This window comes from Bos taurus, chromosome 16 (assembly GCF_002263795.3).
Source record: "Bos taurus isolate L1 Dominette 01449 registration number 42190680 breed Hereford chromosome 16, ARS-UCD2.0, whole genome shotgun sequence".
Classification (NCBI taxonomy): Eukaryota; Metazoa; Chordata; class Mammalia; order Artiodactyla; family Bovidae; genus Bos; species Bos taurus.
In genome coordinates, this window is record NC_037343.1 from 64,650,314 (window position 1) to 64,666,945 (window position 16,632).

Here is a 16,632-nt window from a genome sequence, read left to right on the forward strand (position 1 = left end):
GAAGGAGGCTGAGGGCCGAGGGCACTGCCAGAGCTGGGGCCTTTCACAGGAGGCAGAAGTCAGGTTGTGAGGGGCTGAGGAGACGAGGGAAAGCAAGGGGCTAAGGCCGTGCCTCATAGCATGTTGGGGGGGTATCCTAGTTCCTCCACCAAGGATCAAACCAGTGCCCCTTGCCGTGGAAGCATGGAGTCCTAACCACTGGATCTCCAGGAAGCCTTAAACACATAGGCTTGATGCTCTGAACATGTGGGAGGAGTGGCATTGCCCTGGGACTTCAGCCCACACCCCCTTGCCCTAAGGTTCGTGAGCCCCACCAGATTCAAGAGTCTTTCTGAAACCCTGCTCAGTCTGTAGTAACAACTCTCCCCTGATGAAATTTTGTTTTGTTGTGTTTTGTTTTTTCCTTCTTCTCCTTGCTGCATAAGCCCTAGCTGCCTTCCTCCTGAACAGAACTGAGCAGCTAAATTAGCCTAAAGAAACCCCAGCCCATTTCCACAATTGCACCAAACAGGCCAAGAAAACACCCAGGGTTGCAAAGAAGGGCTTAGTGACAAGCAGTCAGGATTCTGACTTCTCCAGAGCTCACCTGCCCTGGGGGGTGGGTGGGGGCGTCATGGTCTGAGACAGACTTTTCCCACATGCACCTCCTCCCCTCTGGACACAGAGTCTGAGGCGCCAGGCTTCTCAAGCAGTGTGGATGTGGAGGAGGGGTAATGACAGCAAGAAAATCAGGAAAGAAAGGGCTGAGTCCAGTGACCCACGGAGAGTATACTGTTCTCAGATCTTTGTCAGAAATGAACAGGACCCGCCTAGTCCCTTCTACCACCTCTCCTTCCCAGTATGCCTGCCTATTTGCTACTGTGGGTCCCCAAAGAGGAGTCCGAATCCATATTTGCCAGCTTCCCCCTGAGGACAAATAGGCATCTAATTGCTGTAGTTGCAGAGGCTGGAATCCTTCAGGGGTAAGAGGGGTGCTGGCAATTAATGCAAGAGTACTGGAGTGGGGTGCCATTGCCTTCTCCGAATAATCTAACAGTCACTCTCTATTGAGCTCTTACTGTTTGCCAAGCAAGTTCAAGCCCTTGGCTTGCATCATTTCATTCACTCCTCACCAAAACGCACTGTAGTAAAAGAAGCCGAGTCTTAGCTTCAGGAGTTTGTTCAGGGTTACAGAGCTCATCAATGACCAGGATTAAAACCCAGGTCTGTCTGACTTCAAAGGCAATTTATGCTCATTAAAGAAGAGGGGGGCTTCCCTGGTGGTCCAGTGGTTAAGAATCCACCTGCCAATGCAGGGGATCTGGGTTTGATCCCTGGATGGGGAGCTAAGAGTCCACATGTCACAGAGGCAACTCAGTCTGGGCACTACAACTACCAAGCCTGTGCACTCTGGAGTCTCCCTGCCACAAATAGAGAGAAGGCTTAATGCCACGACAAAGATCCCACATGCTGCAGCTAACACCCGACACAGCCAAGGAAAGAAAGAAAAAGGAGGGAAAGAGAAATTACCACCGCAGAGCATCTCACCTATTCTGACATTGTTGTTCAGTCGCTTCAGTCGTGTCCGACTCTTGTGACCTCGTGGACTGTAGCCCTCCAGGCTCCTCTGTCCATGGGATTTCCCAGGCAAGAATACTGGACTGGGTTGCCATTTCCTTCTCCAGGGGATCTTCCCGACCCAGGGGTCAAACCTGGGTCTTCTATATTACAGGTGGATTCTCTACTCTCTGAGTCACAAGGGAAGCTGAGGTCATTCGCCAAAGTCAAATGGAGACAAACTCTTAAACGAGTAGATTTTCTCTGCCTGGAAAAGAGGCAGGTGAATCCTTGCTCCCTTGGGCTTTCATTTTAACTCTGGAAAAATCTGTGTCATCTGCTGAAGCTCCTGCTGAGCTGTTTCCATGGCCCAAGCAGGGACTCTTCAGACAACCTCTCTCTTCGAATTCTAGGATCTCCATAGCAACCTGGGTACCAGCTGGAGGACCTGAGACTCAGCAGGGCCCTGCTTACCAGCCCTGAGGGAAAGCAGAGAGCAGGTGACAAACAGGAAGGATCCTTTATCAGAGGCCTTTTTTTTTTTTTCTTTCAAGATACTGTTCTGCGGGTATAAAAAAATGTGTTCAGTTGACCATGAAGTTAGCTTTAAAAATCAGATTCTTTTGCTCAGTTCTAGGTAAATTATTAACAAATTGGCTGTTGGTTATGTTTTTAAGTCAAATGTTCATGTTTTAAATTTAGCATTTCAAGGTCCAGCAATTCCCTTTCATTTTGTTCAGGCAAAATGTGACAATACTAATACCCCTGAATTAGCTCTAAAACGGCTCAACTACACTCATCATTTTCTTATCTATCTTTATACTTGTTGCTTTAACTGAGAAACAGAAATGGAGAATTGAAATCCAAGGTTGAGATCAAGCTTAGGGAAGTCCTTAAATAATGAGGAAGCCCCAGTTTGCGTATTCCAGTGCCCTCTTAGGCAAAGGTCTCAAGATCCTTGCCCAGGGTGGGACGAACTGCAAGAGGAGCACTGGCGTGTATCCACGGCTGCTGCTGCTGAGTCGCTTCAGTCGTGTCCGACCCTGTGCGACCACATAGACGGCAGCCCACCGGGCTCCCCCATCCCTGGGATTCTCCAGGCAAGAACACTGGAGTGGGTTGCCATATAAAACAGAGAGCCAGTGGGAGCCTGCCGTGTAGCTCAGGGAGCTCAGCTCGGGGCTCCGCGGTCACCTTGAGGGGTGGGGTGGTGGGTGTGGGGGGAGGTTCAGGAGGGAGAGGAAATATGTATACAGATGGCTGATTGACTTCGTTGTACAGCAGAAACTAACACAGCGTTGTAAAGTAATTATACTCCAATTAAAAATTAAAAAATAAAACACTCTACATGTGGTTGGGGGTGATAAAAAGAGCCAGAGCAAAACACAGGAACAACTCCCATTCCTTTGCAAATACGCTCTACGTAGTATAGACTGGACACATTCCCAGATGAAAACGTCCTTTGTGTAAGGTCTTAGGTCTGAACAAATGTATTCAGACGTATTCAGCTTTCGTCCAAAATTCAAGTGTTTCAGCTGGTTGGTTGTTTCGATGTGCCATCTTGCATGGACCAAAGGGATTTCTTCTCTTCTGGCTGTCTTTCAGCCACCTGGCTTTCAATAAGACATTCTCTACTTCTTAGAACATGAGAAATGACACCTGTCTAGGCTGCAAATGATTCTTCTGGGTCCAGTTTGCAAAATCTTGAGCCCGTGTTTGATCATTATCATGATTGCTCTAACTTCAGAAACGATTTCCATGTAAGCACCAGAGGTGGGGTTTCTGCATTTCAGTTGATTACCCCATGCTTCCGTTCACTCAATGCCCATCTGGGGAGATGAAACCCTAGAATCTTAGGTTTATTTTCTCCCTGTAAACTTGAATAAAAGCCCATCTGTCACCTTTGACGGTTGGTCCTCCAGTTTAGCTCTTAGAACCAAAGCTCCCACGTCAAGGGTGAACCAGGGGGAGGTTTCCACTTCGACTGGAGGGCCTTGTTAGGCTGCGGTGTGAGACGGGGAGGGGGCCAGGTGTCCAGCGGTGGATCCAGGCTGTGGAAACCCTTACTCATGCATAGTATTTCTCTTTCTTGACCCATAGCCGGCCAACAGGCAGTTCTCAATGACCTGAACGCTCTCTCCCTCAGCCAGGTCCTGGGAGTCCCTAGAGTCATATTCAGAAATGAGGAAGTAAAACGGGCTGTGGAATGAGCCTCATCGTCATACAGCTCTCTTTCCCTAATTTGGTCTGGCAGGCCTGGGCACGGGAGCCTGGGAACCATATCTGCCTTGGCAAGGCTAGAAGGGAAATCTAGTGCCTTCTATTTTCCCATTCGGTATCTGAGGTGACATTCTGGATGGAAATCTCCAGAGGACGAGAGCTGAGCTGCAACTATCCTATTTGTTTCCCCTTTTCTTATCCGTCCTAGTTAGGGCACACACGCCCTTTCTAGGCTTGGAATATGCATCTTTGTGATGCAGAAGGCAAGCAAAAGCATCCATTCCAAAAAATTGTACTTTTGTGGCAAATATTCATTTCCCCACTAATAGAGATACCCGGGAAAAAAAAGTCTGTATTTTCCCAAACTTTCTATGTTTAGCTCTCTTTTTCTTCTGGTGGCAGAAAAATGTAATCTTATTAAGTTCCAGGCATACTCAGCCACTTTAAGTTTAAACCTACTCAGTTCCCCTCCTCTGAAGTTTCCAAACTTTTCTAGAGTCTGTCATTTCCTCCCTTTTGAAGCTAGCTAATTCTTGGATACCTGGCCTTCCATGCCTCTCCTATCGGTCCCCATCCAACTGTTTTCTCTTCCGTCTTTATCTTCTTCCAGGGGTGAGGAGGTGTGGAGTAGGGGAGAGGGTTTGGAAGGACGAGGATGGTGGAGAGCCAATGAGATCCCCCCCTCCAATTCTCCAACCCTCCACTCTATCTTTCCATGTTACTTAGGACCACTGCTTTTGAATTTAAAAGCCAACAATGGGTTGTCTTTCTTCTCTGGCTCCATCATGACAAGTCTCCTCTGACACACAATGGCAGCCTCCTGTTTTTCCATCGAAACGTGGGGAAAGGTCACAAAATGAAAGGAGGGTGGTGATTCCATTATTACGTCATTGCGTGTTGTTATTTCGGAGAAGTTCTTCTTCTAAAGTTCCGTCCCTTCTACTACTGACTCTCCACAATGGATACCCCATTGTTGGGCAAAGGGCTCAGGGCCACCCCTAGTGGCTCCCTCGGTCCAGGCTGGAACCCAGGGCAGATCCCCGGGGCCTGTCCCTCATCCTGGGGAGAGGTGTGCTTAGGCAGGCAGGCGCACTGCTGAACCCTGCCTCCTCTTGGCCTTCTATTCCCTTCTCTTCCCGTTTTTTCTTTCTCTTTTATGCACCCTCCCGCATTCCTTCCCATCTCTCTGTTTTGTAAAATGCACACATTCAGTATACACCTCGGCGAGTCATCACCAGAGTGCTCCCTTTTTATAAGAGACCGTAAGTGTCTTCTGGCAACTGGGACAAATACAGCATGGATTTCTGCACAAAATGGTCTGACTTTGGGTGCTGGCTGCTTATAGGGGTTTCTGGCTTTGGAGTTCCTTAGTTCCTTCCACCCCAGCTCAGATTGGTGGACCAGAAAGGCTCCACCAAGGAGACTTCCCCGCCCAGAGGCCCTGCAGGGTCCCCTCTGCCTGCTGGGGAAGGAACTTGTCACCATCTGACCTCTGCAAAGTCCCAGATGGGAGTATCAGTGGATCTATTGTAGATTCATCAGTCACATGAATGTCCTGCCCCAGATGAGGAGCGTATCTTGTGGGAGTGTCTCAGGGTCACCCTGCTGTGGTTTGGGCTGAGCTGTGGGTGCAGGCCGCACAGCTGCATTTCCCAATCAAGCACTAGCATGGAGCCAAAAGCAGAATCAGAACCAGACTCAGCTGAGAATAGATCTGAAGTGTTTGTTTTTTTTTTAATTTCAACCATGATCTTTGACAAATTTTCTTTCTGCTCTCAGATGTTCCCACCATTAACAGGGTCTTCAGTTCAGTTCAGTCACTCAGTCATGTCTGACTCTTTGTGACCCCATGCATTGCAGCACGCCAGGCCTCCCTGTCCATCACCAACCTCCGGAGTTCACTCAAACTCATGTCCATTGAGTCAGTGATGCCATCCAGCCATCTCATCCTCTGTCGTCCCCTTCTCCTCCTGCCCTCAATCCCTCCCAGCATCAGAGTCTTTTCCAATGAGTCAACTCTTCGCATCAGGTGGCCAAAGTACTGGAGTTTCAGCTTTAGCATCAGTCCTTGCAAAGAACACCCAGGGCTGATCTCCTTCAGAATGGACTGGTTGGATCTCCTTGCAGTCCAAGGGACTCTCAAGAGTCTTCTCCAACACCACAGTTCAAAAGCATCAATTCTTCGGCACTCAGCCTTCTTCACAGTCTAACTCTCACATCCATACATGACCACAGGAAAAACCATAGCCTTGACTAGATAGACTTTGTTGGCAAAGTAATGTCTCTGCTTTTGAATATGTTATCTAGGTTGGTCATAACTTTCTTTCCAAGGAGTAAGCGTCTTTTAATTTCATGGCTGCAATCACCATCTGCAGTGATTTTGGAGCCCAAAAACATAAAGTCTGACACTGTTTCCACTGTTTCCCCGTCTATTTCCCATGAAGTGATGGGACCAGATGCCATGATCTTCGTCTTCTGAATGTTGAGCTTTAAGCCAACTTTTTCACTCTCCTCTTTCATTTTCATCAAGAGGCTTTTTAGTTCCTCTTCACTTTCAGCCATAAGGGTGGTGTTATCTGCATATCTGAGGTTATTGATATTTCTCCCGGTAATCTTGATTCCAGCTTGTGCTTCTTCCAGCCCAGCGTTTCTCATGATGTACTCTGCATAGAAGTTAAATAAGCAGGGTGACAATATACAGCCTTGACGTACTCCTTTTCCTATTTGGAACCAGTCTATTGTTCTATGTCTAGTTCTAACTGTTGCTTCCTGACCTGCATATAGGTTTCTCAAGAGGCAGGTCAGGTGGTCTGGCTCAAAAGTCAATAGACCAATTTGTCCAGGGACTTCACTCTGAATAATGCTCACTGCCAGCTTTGGGAAGTTTGAAATTGGTACAAACTTTCTGAACATCTTGTAATACACTTTGATTCAGCATTCTACTTCTAGAAATCGGTTCCGCTGAAATATGCAAGTGTGCAAATATACACCCCCCACAGCACGCATAGACAGTGCAGCAAGGTTTATAATAAGCATGTGAAAGTGAAAGTTGCTCCATTGTGTCGGACTCTTTGTGACCCCATGGACTATGCAGTTCATGGAATTCTCCAGGCCAGAGTAATAGAGTGGGTAGCCATTCCCTTCTCTAGGGGAACTTCCCAACCCAGGGATCGAACCCAGGTCTCCCACATTGCAGGTAGATTCTCTACCAGCTGAGCCACCAAGGAAGCCCAAGAATACTGAAGTGGGTAGCCTATCCCTTCTCCAGTGGATTTTCCTGACCCAGGAATTGAACTGGAGTCTCCTACATTATAGGCGGATTCTTTACCAACTGAACTACCAGAGAAGCCCCATAGTAAGTATAAGATTTTTTTTTAAAAGCTAAGTGACCACCAATATAGGGATGTTTAGATAAATTATGGTATCTGTGTACAGGATGAGGTTGATCTGTGTGGGCTGATATTAATAGATGGCCAAGCCTAGAAGACCTAAATAGACATTTCTCCAAAGAAGACATACAGATGGCCAATAGGCACATGAAAAGATGCTCAATGTTGTTAATTATCAGAGAAATGTAAATCAAAAAACAATGAGGTACCACCACACTCCAGTCAGAATGATCAACATTAAAATTTTACAAATAACAAATGCTGGAGAGGATGTGGAGAAAAGGAAACCTTCCTACAATGTTTGTGGGAATGTAGGTTTGTGCAGCCACTCTGGGAAACAGCGTGGAGGTTCCTCAGAAAACTGAAAAATAGACTTACTGTATGATCCAGCAACCCCACTCCTGGGCATATATCCAGACAAAACTTTAATTCAAAAAGATATGCGCACCCCTATGTTCATAGCAGCACATTCACAATAGACAAGACATGGAAACCTCCTAAATGTCTATTAACAGATGAATGGAGAAAGAAGGTGTGGCACATATATACAGGTATACAACGAAATACTAAAAAAGCATGGAATAAGTCCATTTGCAGCAACATGGATGCAGCTAGAGATGATCATACTCAGTGAAGTAAGTTGGACAGAGAATAACAAATACCATATGATATTACTTTTATGTAGAATCTAAAATATGATACAAATGAACCTATTTATGAAGCAGAAACAGACTCACACAGAAAACAAACCTGTGGTTACCAAAGCAGAAAGGGAAGGGGGTGGGATAAATAAGGAGTTTGGGATTAACATATACACACTACTACATATAAAATAAGGCTCTACTGTATAACACAGGGAACTATATTCAGTATACTGTAATAAACCATACTGGAAAAAAAACATTTTAATGATTATTGTTTTAAGCTGCTGTGTTTTAATTTGCTATGTGGCAGTAAGTAGCTAATACTTTCTTGGTCATTTTTATTGTTTGCTGTTGCCGTTGTCCAGTCGCCCAGTCGTGTCCGACTCCTTGCAGCCCCATGGACGGCAGTGCGTCAGGCCTCCCCGTCCCTCACCATCTCCTGGCATTTGCCAAGTTCATGTTCACTGTATCAGTGATGGTGTCTAGCCATCTCATCCTCTGGCACCGTCTTCTTCTGCTCTCAATCTTTCCTAGCATCAGGGACTTTTCCAATGAGTCGTCTGTTTTATTGTATAACATTCATTTATTCAACCAACATTTTCTGCACTTCTGCTATATATTGAGTAACTGTGCTAGACGGGGGAGAAATATGAGCAAAAACAGACATGACTTTTCATGGAGTGGACCATTTAGTAGTGACAAAGATTATTAAATAATCTTATGTAAATAAAAACTACAATAGTGCAAAGTGCTGCACAAGAAAAGGGCTATAGCTATGCAAGGCTATGAAGGGAGCCTGATTCAGACCAGGTGGAATTAGGAAACGTTTGCCTGAGGAACTAGACTGAAGGAGGAGTTAGTTAGGTCAATGGGAAGGGGAGGAGAAGAGCATTCCAGGCAGAGGAAGGGGCAGATGCAAAGGCTCTGTGGCTGCAGCTCAGAGATGGAGGACAAGCAGTGACGATCAAGGACAGAGGCCAATCCACACAGAACTCTGTGGCCATGTTAAGGAGTTTGGGTTTATACGAAAACCAGTGGAAAGCCTTTTAAGAAGCAGAGAAATAAAATATGATTTTGATTTTAGGATCTTTGATTTACATGACTGTGAAGGGAACAGATTGAAAGGCATCTGTAACATCAGTGAGAAGATTGTTTCAGTAATCCAGGTATTTAATGTGTTAGTTGCTCAGTCGTGTACGACTCTTTGCAACCCCATGGACTATAGCCCACCAGGCTCCTCTGTCCATGGAATTCTCTAGGCAAGAATACTGGAGTGGGTAGCCATTCCCTTCTCCAGGGGATCTTCCCAACCCAGGGATCAAACCCAGGTCTCCTGAATTGCAGGCGGATTCTTTACCATCTGAGCCACCAGGAAATCCAGGTAATGTTACCATCAAATAACATGTTTACAATTCCCAAGCACAGTCAGTTTTCTTCTCAATATTCTCTAGAAAGAGTAACATATACACACATAATATGTAATGTCATAATATTATATAGACATAATTTTTGGCTTCTCAGAGTCTATCATGTAAAAAATCAGCAATGGTAGGACCAAATGGGATGACATACAGACATGTAAGAGAGCTGGAAAATTGAGAAATAACTCCAGCAAAGACTTAGATCAATCAATTGATTTGTACAGAAAGGAAATATAACTAACATTTCTTGAAACTCGAATAGATGTCTTAGACATTTGACACTCCTTATTGATTTATGCCCCATAACAACTTCATGCTGCAGATGACACTGTATTTACCTTACAGATGAATACACAGGCTCGGAAAGGTTGAGCAACTTGACAGAGATCACATAGCTTGTGGGGTCTGCTTATTTCAAAGTGAAAGCTTGTTTTATTCCACGAAATTAGCTGCACTTCCATTTGAAGTCCTTCATGTAGTGGAAAAAGTTTTGTTTATAACCAGACACTTACTAGATTCCAGGTCATCACTATAATATATATGTTTCTCTAAGCAGTATGATTCTCCAAGCTAACTTCATTAAAATGAAGACAATAATATCAATACTCATGCATTTAGCATTTAACAAAAGGTGCCTGATCCTTCAATAACATATATAAGGGACTGAGTCATATACAAGTTTTATAAAATGACCAAAGATAAATAATCCATGGACTCTGCCATAGAATAATCTATTCATGAAACATTTTTATTTTCTAAAATGAGAATCTCATAAAATGAGAAAACTTCTGAGAAGTTTTCTTCCTTTATGCTCCATCCACGGAGTTGCAAGGATAGTATGCATTTTAGCAAAATGTGATCCAGCCTGTTCCTCACAGCTGATTGGTCCAGAGGGTGGTTCTAAACTCAAACTGGGCCAATTGGAATCCTTCCCTGGCACTTTGGAAGTTGAACTGAGGAAGAGAATCTGGGCACCTGAGCTTCAAGATGGAAAACTCACAGCCTTCTGGTGGACACATTTTGCCATGTGACTGGTAAAGACGAGGAAACTGGTTGGTAATAAAATTGAGAATGGAGTAGACCAGCAGAGAAATGTATCAGTTTTAGGTGGTACATGCATAATGTTAAACAGAACTTTAGCCAACTTTTTCTAGCACAACATCCGGTGGCACCATTTACACCAATTTCCCGTGAGTGGCGCACGTTAGAACACGACTGTGTGGCATGAATGGAGTTCCCTGGAGTTGTGATATGAGACATCCCCATTTTTAGTTGAAGATGGGGCTGTAGATGAAGGCCGGGACCAAATAACTCAAGTGGTGTGGTGGTGGTGGTGTTTAGTCGTTAAATCATGTCTAACCCTTTGTGACCTCATGGACTGTAGCCTGTCAGTTTCCTCTGTCTCTGGGATTCACCAGGGAAGAATACTGGAGTGGGTTGCCATTTCTTCCTCCAGGGGATCTTCCCAACCCAGGGATCGAATCCACATCGCCTGTGTCTCCTGCATTGGTAGGCGGGTTCTTTACCACTAATGCCTCCTGGGAAGCTCAAGTCAAGGATATCTTCTTTTTATCTGAGGACTAAGAAAATTTGGAACCAGTGTTCAATCACATAGCGGAATCATGGTATCAGTCAATTTACTTGTTTTAATACTGATAATGAACAGAATTCTGGGACACTGTAATTTCTGATACCATGCTCTTCCCTCAGCCTGGTATACCCTTGCTGCTCTTGTCTATCTGGAAAACTCTTTTTTTTGTAAGAACTTATTTTATTTATTTACTTATTTCTGTGCTGGGTCTTCTTTGCTGTGTGTGGGCTACTCTCTGGTTACAGTGCGCGGGCTTCTATCATGGTGGTTCCTCTTTGTGGGCCACAAGCTCTGGAGCGTGGTGGGCTTCAGTAGTTGCTGCCCTGCTCGGGCTCAGTAGCTGTGGTGTGTGGGTCTAGTGGTCTTGTGGCACGTGGGATCTTCCTAGGCCAGAAATGGAACTTGTTTCCCCTGCATTGGCAGGTGGATTCTTAACCACTGAACCACCAGGAACGTCTTGGTAAACTCTTACAGCCTTCAAGACCCAGTGGAATGGTTATATTCTCACAGTTTTCCCCTAACATTCAGTCTTGGAGAGGTATTGCTCCCCATCTGATATTCTATATAACTTTACTCCTTTCTCTATTCTAGCTTGCTTCCTATGGAATTGTAGTTATTGCTGATGTGTCTATTCTCTAGAATCTAGGACCTGAAAAGGATTGAATCTTACATATACCAAATAGCCCCTGGCATATAGATATTTGATTAAATGACAGGGAAATTGTAGCTTAATGTGTGAAATACTTTGGGTAGTGTTAGCTGTCCATCTTAAGAAAAATACCCTTAAATCATGAAAAAGACAAGCAAGCTAGTCAATTAGGAGCTCTGTGGGACTTCTGCCTGAGGCCAAGCTAGTCACTGGGATTCTTAAATCTGCAATTATTAAGAAGGAAAAAAAAAATCAATGTTTTAAAATAAAAAATCTAAAATGTAAGATCATAAAAACAATAGAGGAAACTTTAAGAAAATTAATTTTTTAATTTTAAAGCTAGGAAAACTTTTCTAAATATGACTTGAGTCTAAAAGCTAAGAAAGATTAATAAACTCAATTACAGAAAAAGGAAATAACTTTTTTATCCATAGTAAAAACCATCATAAAGTCAAAAGACAAACTGTGAGAAAATATTTAACATTTCTATGACAAATAAAAGGCTTACATCGCTATGAGAAAAAGAGCTCATACAAATTCAACAAGAAAAAAAAAGCCATCAGTTGGGCAAAGGAAGTATAGGAATACAGAAAAGAAAATACAACTGGCTCTTAAACATACGAAAAGATGCTCAATCTTATTCACATGAAAAGAAATGCAAATATACACTACCATTTTTTAACCTATCAGATTTGCAAAGATATAAATGTTTGATTTATAGACACACAGAGAAGTTGGGAGAGAGGGGATAAACATTGTCCTACATCACCAGAGGAAGTGTAACTGATGTTCTTTGATAGAGTTGAAAACACTCTATCAAAATTATATATACACACACTTTGATCTAAAATTTCACTTTAAAAAAATTATTTATAAATAGGGTTGAACATACATAAAATGGTTTATGCCTGTTGTACATCATTAATTCATCATAATGTCATTTATAAATTCAAAAGATCAGTGAGTGAGTGAGTGAAGTCTCTCAGTCTTGTCCGACTCTTTGCAGCCCCATGGACTGTAGCAGCCCACCAGGCTCCTCTGTCCATGGGATTTTCCAGGCAAGAGTACTGGAGTGGGTTGCCATTTCCTTCTCCAGAGGATCTTCCCGACCCAGGGATTGAACCCAGGTCTTCCGCATTGTAGGCAGATGTTTTACCGTCTGAGCCACCAGGAAAGTCCAGAAACCACCTAAATCAGAAAGGAAATGTTTAGATCACTTACAGTACATTTATTTATACAATAAAATATGACACAGTCAGTTATTAAAGAGAATAAGGAAGTTCTTTCCATATTGACAGGAAATTATTGCCAAAATAGTTTCCAAATTATTGCCAAAAGGGCTTCCCTGGTGGCTCAGACAGTAAAGAATCCTGCAATGCAGAAGACCTGGGTTCGCTCCCTGGGTCAGGAAGATCCCCTGGAGAAGGGAATGTCAAGCCATGGAGTGTTTCTCCATGGATAGAGAAGCATGGCGGGCTACAGTCCATGAGGTCACACAGTGTCAGACACAACTAAGCGACTAAGCACACACAGACATACTTAACAAAAAATCAAGGTGCAGAACATTGTTTATAGTATGCTAGTATTTATATAACAAGGGGGGAAATATATGGGTATTTGCTTATAAATGCACACACCATCTCTGTAAGGATGCCCAAGAATTGAGTACTATTAGTTGATTGTTCCGGAGAAGGCAATGGCACCCCACTCCAGGACTCTTGCCTGGAAAATCCCATGGACGGAGGAGCCTGGTGGGCCGCAGTCCATGGGGTTGCGAAGAGTCGGACAAGACTCAGCGACTTCACTTTCACTTTTCACTTTCATGCGTTGGAGAAGGAAATGGCAACCCACTCCAGTGTTCTTGCCTGGAGAATCCCAGGGACGGGGGAGCCTCGTGGGCTGCCGTCCATGGGGTCGCACAGAGTCGGACACGACTGAAGCGACTTAGCAGCAGCAGCAGCAGTTGATTGTTAAAAGGGGAACTAGCGTGGGAATGGAAAATAACCATAGTACCTCTTTTTTTTTGTCTTTTGGATATCAAATCATACAAACACACTATTTATTTGAAAATAAGTAAAAAATTAAAATAAAAAAAATGACAAAATACACTGACTTTTAACTCAGCCACCAAATAGAAGAAAATCTTATTTATAGGTACTTCTGGAGTCTTGATTCAATTTTTGGATAAACAAAAGAAGGCATGGTGTTATTCAGCAGCATTGTACATTTACAGCATGACCCCTAAGAGCTAACATGACTAGATAATCCTAGGTAAAGAATGGAGAAAGTAGCATGGAAATATATACACTACCATATGAAAAATAGATAGCCCGTGGGAATTTGCTGTATGATTCAGGGAACTCAAACTGGGGTTCTGTGACAACCTAGAGGGCATGGGATAAGGTGGGAGGTGGGAGGGAGGTTCAGGAGGGAGGAGACATATGTATACCTATGCCTAATTCATGTTGATATATGGCAGAAACCAACAAAATATTATAAAGCAATTATCCTTCAATTAAAAATAAATATATGTAAAAAGACAGCAGAAAAAAAAGAAAATCCTAGATATAAACAGAGTCAGGAAAGGTGATATAAGTTCATGCATACGGTTTCATCCTATCTTAGACAGTAACGCCAGAATAACGGAGCTGTTCCATGAGAATTCCCTCGATGCCACTGACATGTGAGCTGGAATTCTGTCTTGATTGGATCGAGGCTATTTGAACCTAGGAGGAATTTATTCTTTGCATAGGTCTCAAATTTTTTCTTTTAATATGTTCTGTTCAGGCATCCTAGGACCCATCCCCAGAACTCGGGGATATCTTAGTCAAATGATTTGGCTCAATCAGCATTATACAACTGATAGACACCTGCTGAGTATCAACTATGTCAAGGGATCATAGAGGATGAGGGAGACGTGACTACTATGACTCTAAGTAGGCCATAGAGTCTAGTAGGAAGGTCAAGAAGGTGTCCTGGAGAACATTTGCCAAATGCTGGGCTAGGAGATATGCAAGTCTTAGAATGCTGGCCTGTGAAATTCAGGTGAGTCATATACCATTCAATTTGTATTTCATGTATCCAGCCTTTAGGCTACTGTCTCGTAGCAAAAGAGATGCAAGCATAGATAATTGATGTTTATTGTCTTTAAACGTCCAAGTAACCTAAGTGTTGAAGGAAGATGGAAGTGTGTCCTGCGGGGCTCGAGGTTCATCAGTGTAGGGATATAGCGCCACCTTGAGGCAGATGTTATGCTGCCGTTCTGGGCGTCCCAGGTTTCTGTAGCTTGACTGGCTGGTATAAGAGGCACCTGCATTTTAGCTCACAGAACATTTTATTTTTTTATTTTATTTTTTTGCTCACAGAACATTTTAACACAGCAGTTTTCATGTATTCTGTCAATGATTTTGGGCTAGGCAGAGAAGGGGTAGGGCAAAGATCACGGCAGGAATATGAATGAAAGAAGCCTTGTTTAGAGCACCCCGTTTCTAAAATGTTCTGAGCCCATTCAGTTTGTTTTATAATTGGGCTTACCTTCCCATTCCCAATCACTTTGGTGTGCTTTTGTACTTTCTTTTGTCTGTAAGTCGAAGTTATTCATAAATCTAAAGAGAAAATAATGTAATTAAAACTTGGTCTTGGATTTTGGGTTATTTGCTCAGTTGCTGGCCAAAGCAATCTATAGAAATAAAAAATCAGCATTTTTGCAGTTTAGAAAGAAGCATTTCAAGTATTCGGAGCCATTTGGGGAATTGTGGGAGGGCATTACTTAATGTGCCTGAGAACCGCATATTTAATTTTTAGAAATGATTCTGAGAGCATAAGCATCAGATAATCTAAGGAGAGAGAAAGGAGAAAAGGGAGGAAGGCGGTAGATGCAGGGACTGAAGAAAGAGAATAAGAAAATAGAGAAGTAAAGAATTAGGGAGAGGAAAGGATACAATGCAAAGGCAAACAATAAGTGGGAAGAGTGCAGGCAAATCACAGCAGGTCAGAACTTACCCAAACCCATCCAAACCCAGCTGGCGTGAGACGGTGCTGTGTGACGCTGGCAGACATGTGATGGCACCATGGACGAGGGGCCCAGTCAAACGTTTGTTATCCGCTGAGTGCCTGGTGAATGGTGGCTGGGTTCCTTATCCATGCCGTCTGTGATTATGATCCCAACTTCCTCAAGCCCAGAGTTATCTCAGGAGTCCCATATAAAAACTCTAATCTTCAATCTTAAAACTGGAATGTGAGGGCATTCCAGAAATGTGGACAGAAATAAGCTGGCAATTCAGGGTACTTCCAAAATGGAACACCAGATGATTATATTGAAGGTGGATAACATGGATCAATTAAGCAAATAATTTTTAGTTTACGACCAGTAATCTGTTTAACTTGACTAATGAAATGAGAATTGCAGCTCTGGTTCTTGATAGATGGAATTATGATGAAACTAATGAAAATAGAAGTTCATCAGTTAAAAGACATCATCTAGGGATTTCCCTGGTGGTCCAGTGGCTATGATTCTGTGCTTCCAAGGCAGGAGACCTAGGTTCAACCTGGTCGGGAAACTAAGATCCCACATCACCACAGCTAAGACCCAGCATAGCCAAATTACAAAAAAAAAGACATCGTTTGTGCAAATATGGGAAACAGGAATCTAGTGGGAAGCTGCTATGTAGTATAGGGAGCTCAGCTTGGTCTCTGAGATGACCCAGAGGAGTAGGGTGGTGGGGGTTTGGGGGAGATTCAAGAAGGAGGAGATATATGTATTCATATTGCTGATTCGCTTCCTTGTACAGCACAAACTATCATAATATTGTAAAGCAACTATCAGTTCAGTTCAGTTCGGTTGCTCAGCCATGTCTGACTCTTTGCAGCCCCATGGACTGCAGCACGCCAGGCCTCCCTGTCCATCACCAACTCCCAGAGTTTGCTCAAACTCATGTCCATTGAGTCAGTGATGCCATCCAACCATCTCATCCTCTGTCATCCCCTTCTCCCCCTGTCCTCAATCTTTTCCAGCATCAGGGTCTTTTCTAATGAGTCAGTTTTTCACATCAGGTGGCCAAAGTATTGGAGTTTCAGCTTCAGCATCAGTCCTTCCAATAAATATTTAGGACTGATTTCCTTTAGGATTGATTGGTTTGATCACCTTGCAGTCCAAGGAACTCTCAGGAGTCTTCTCCAACAC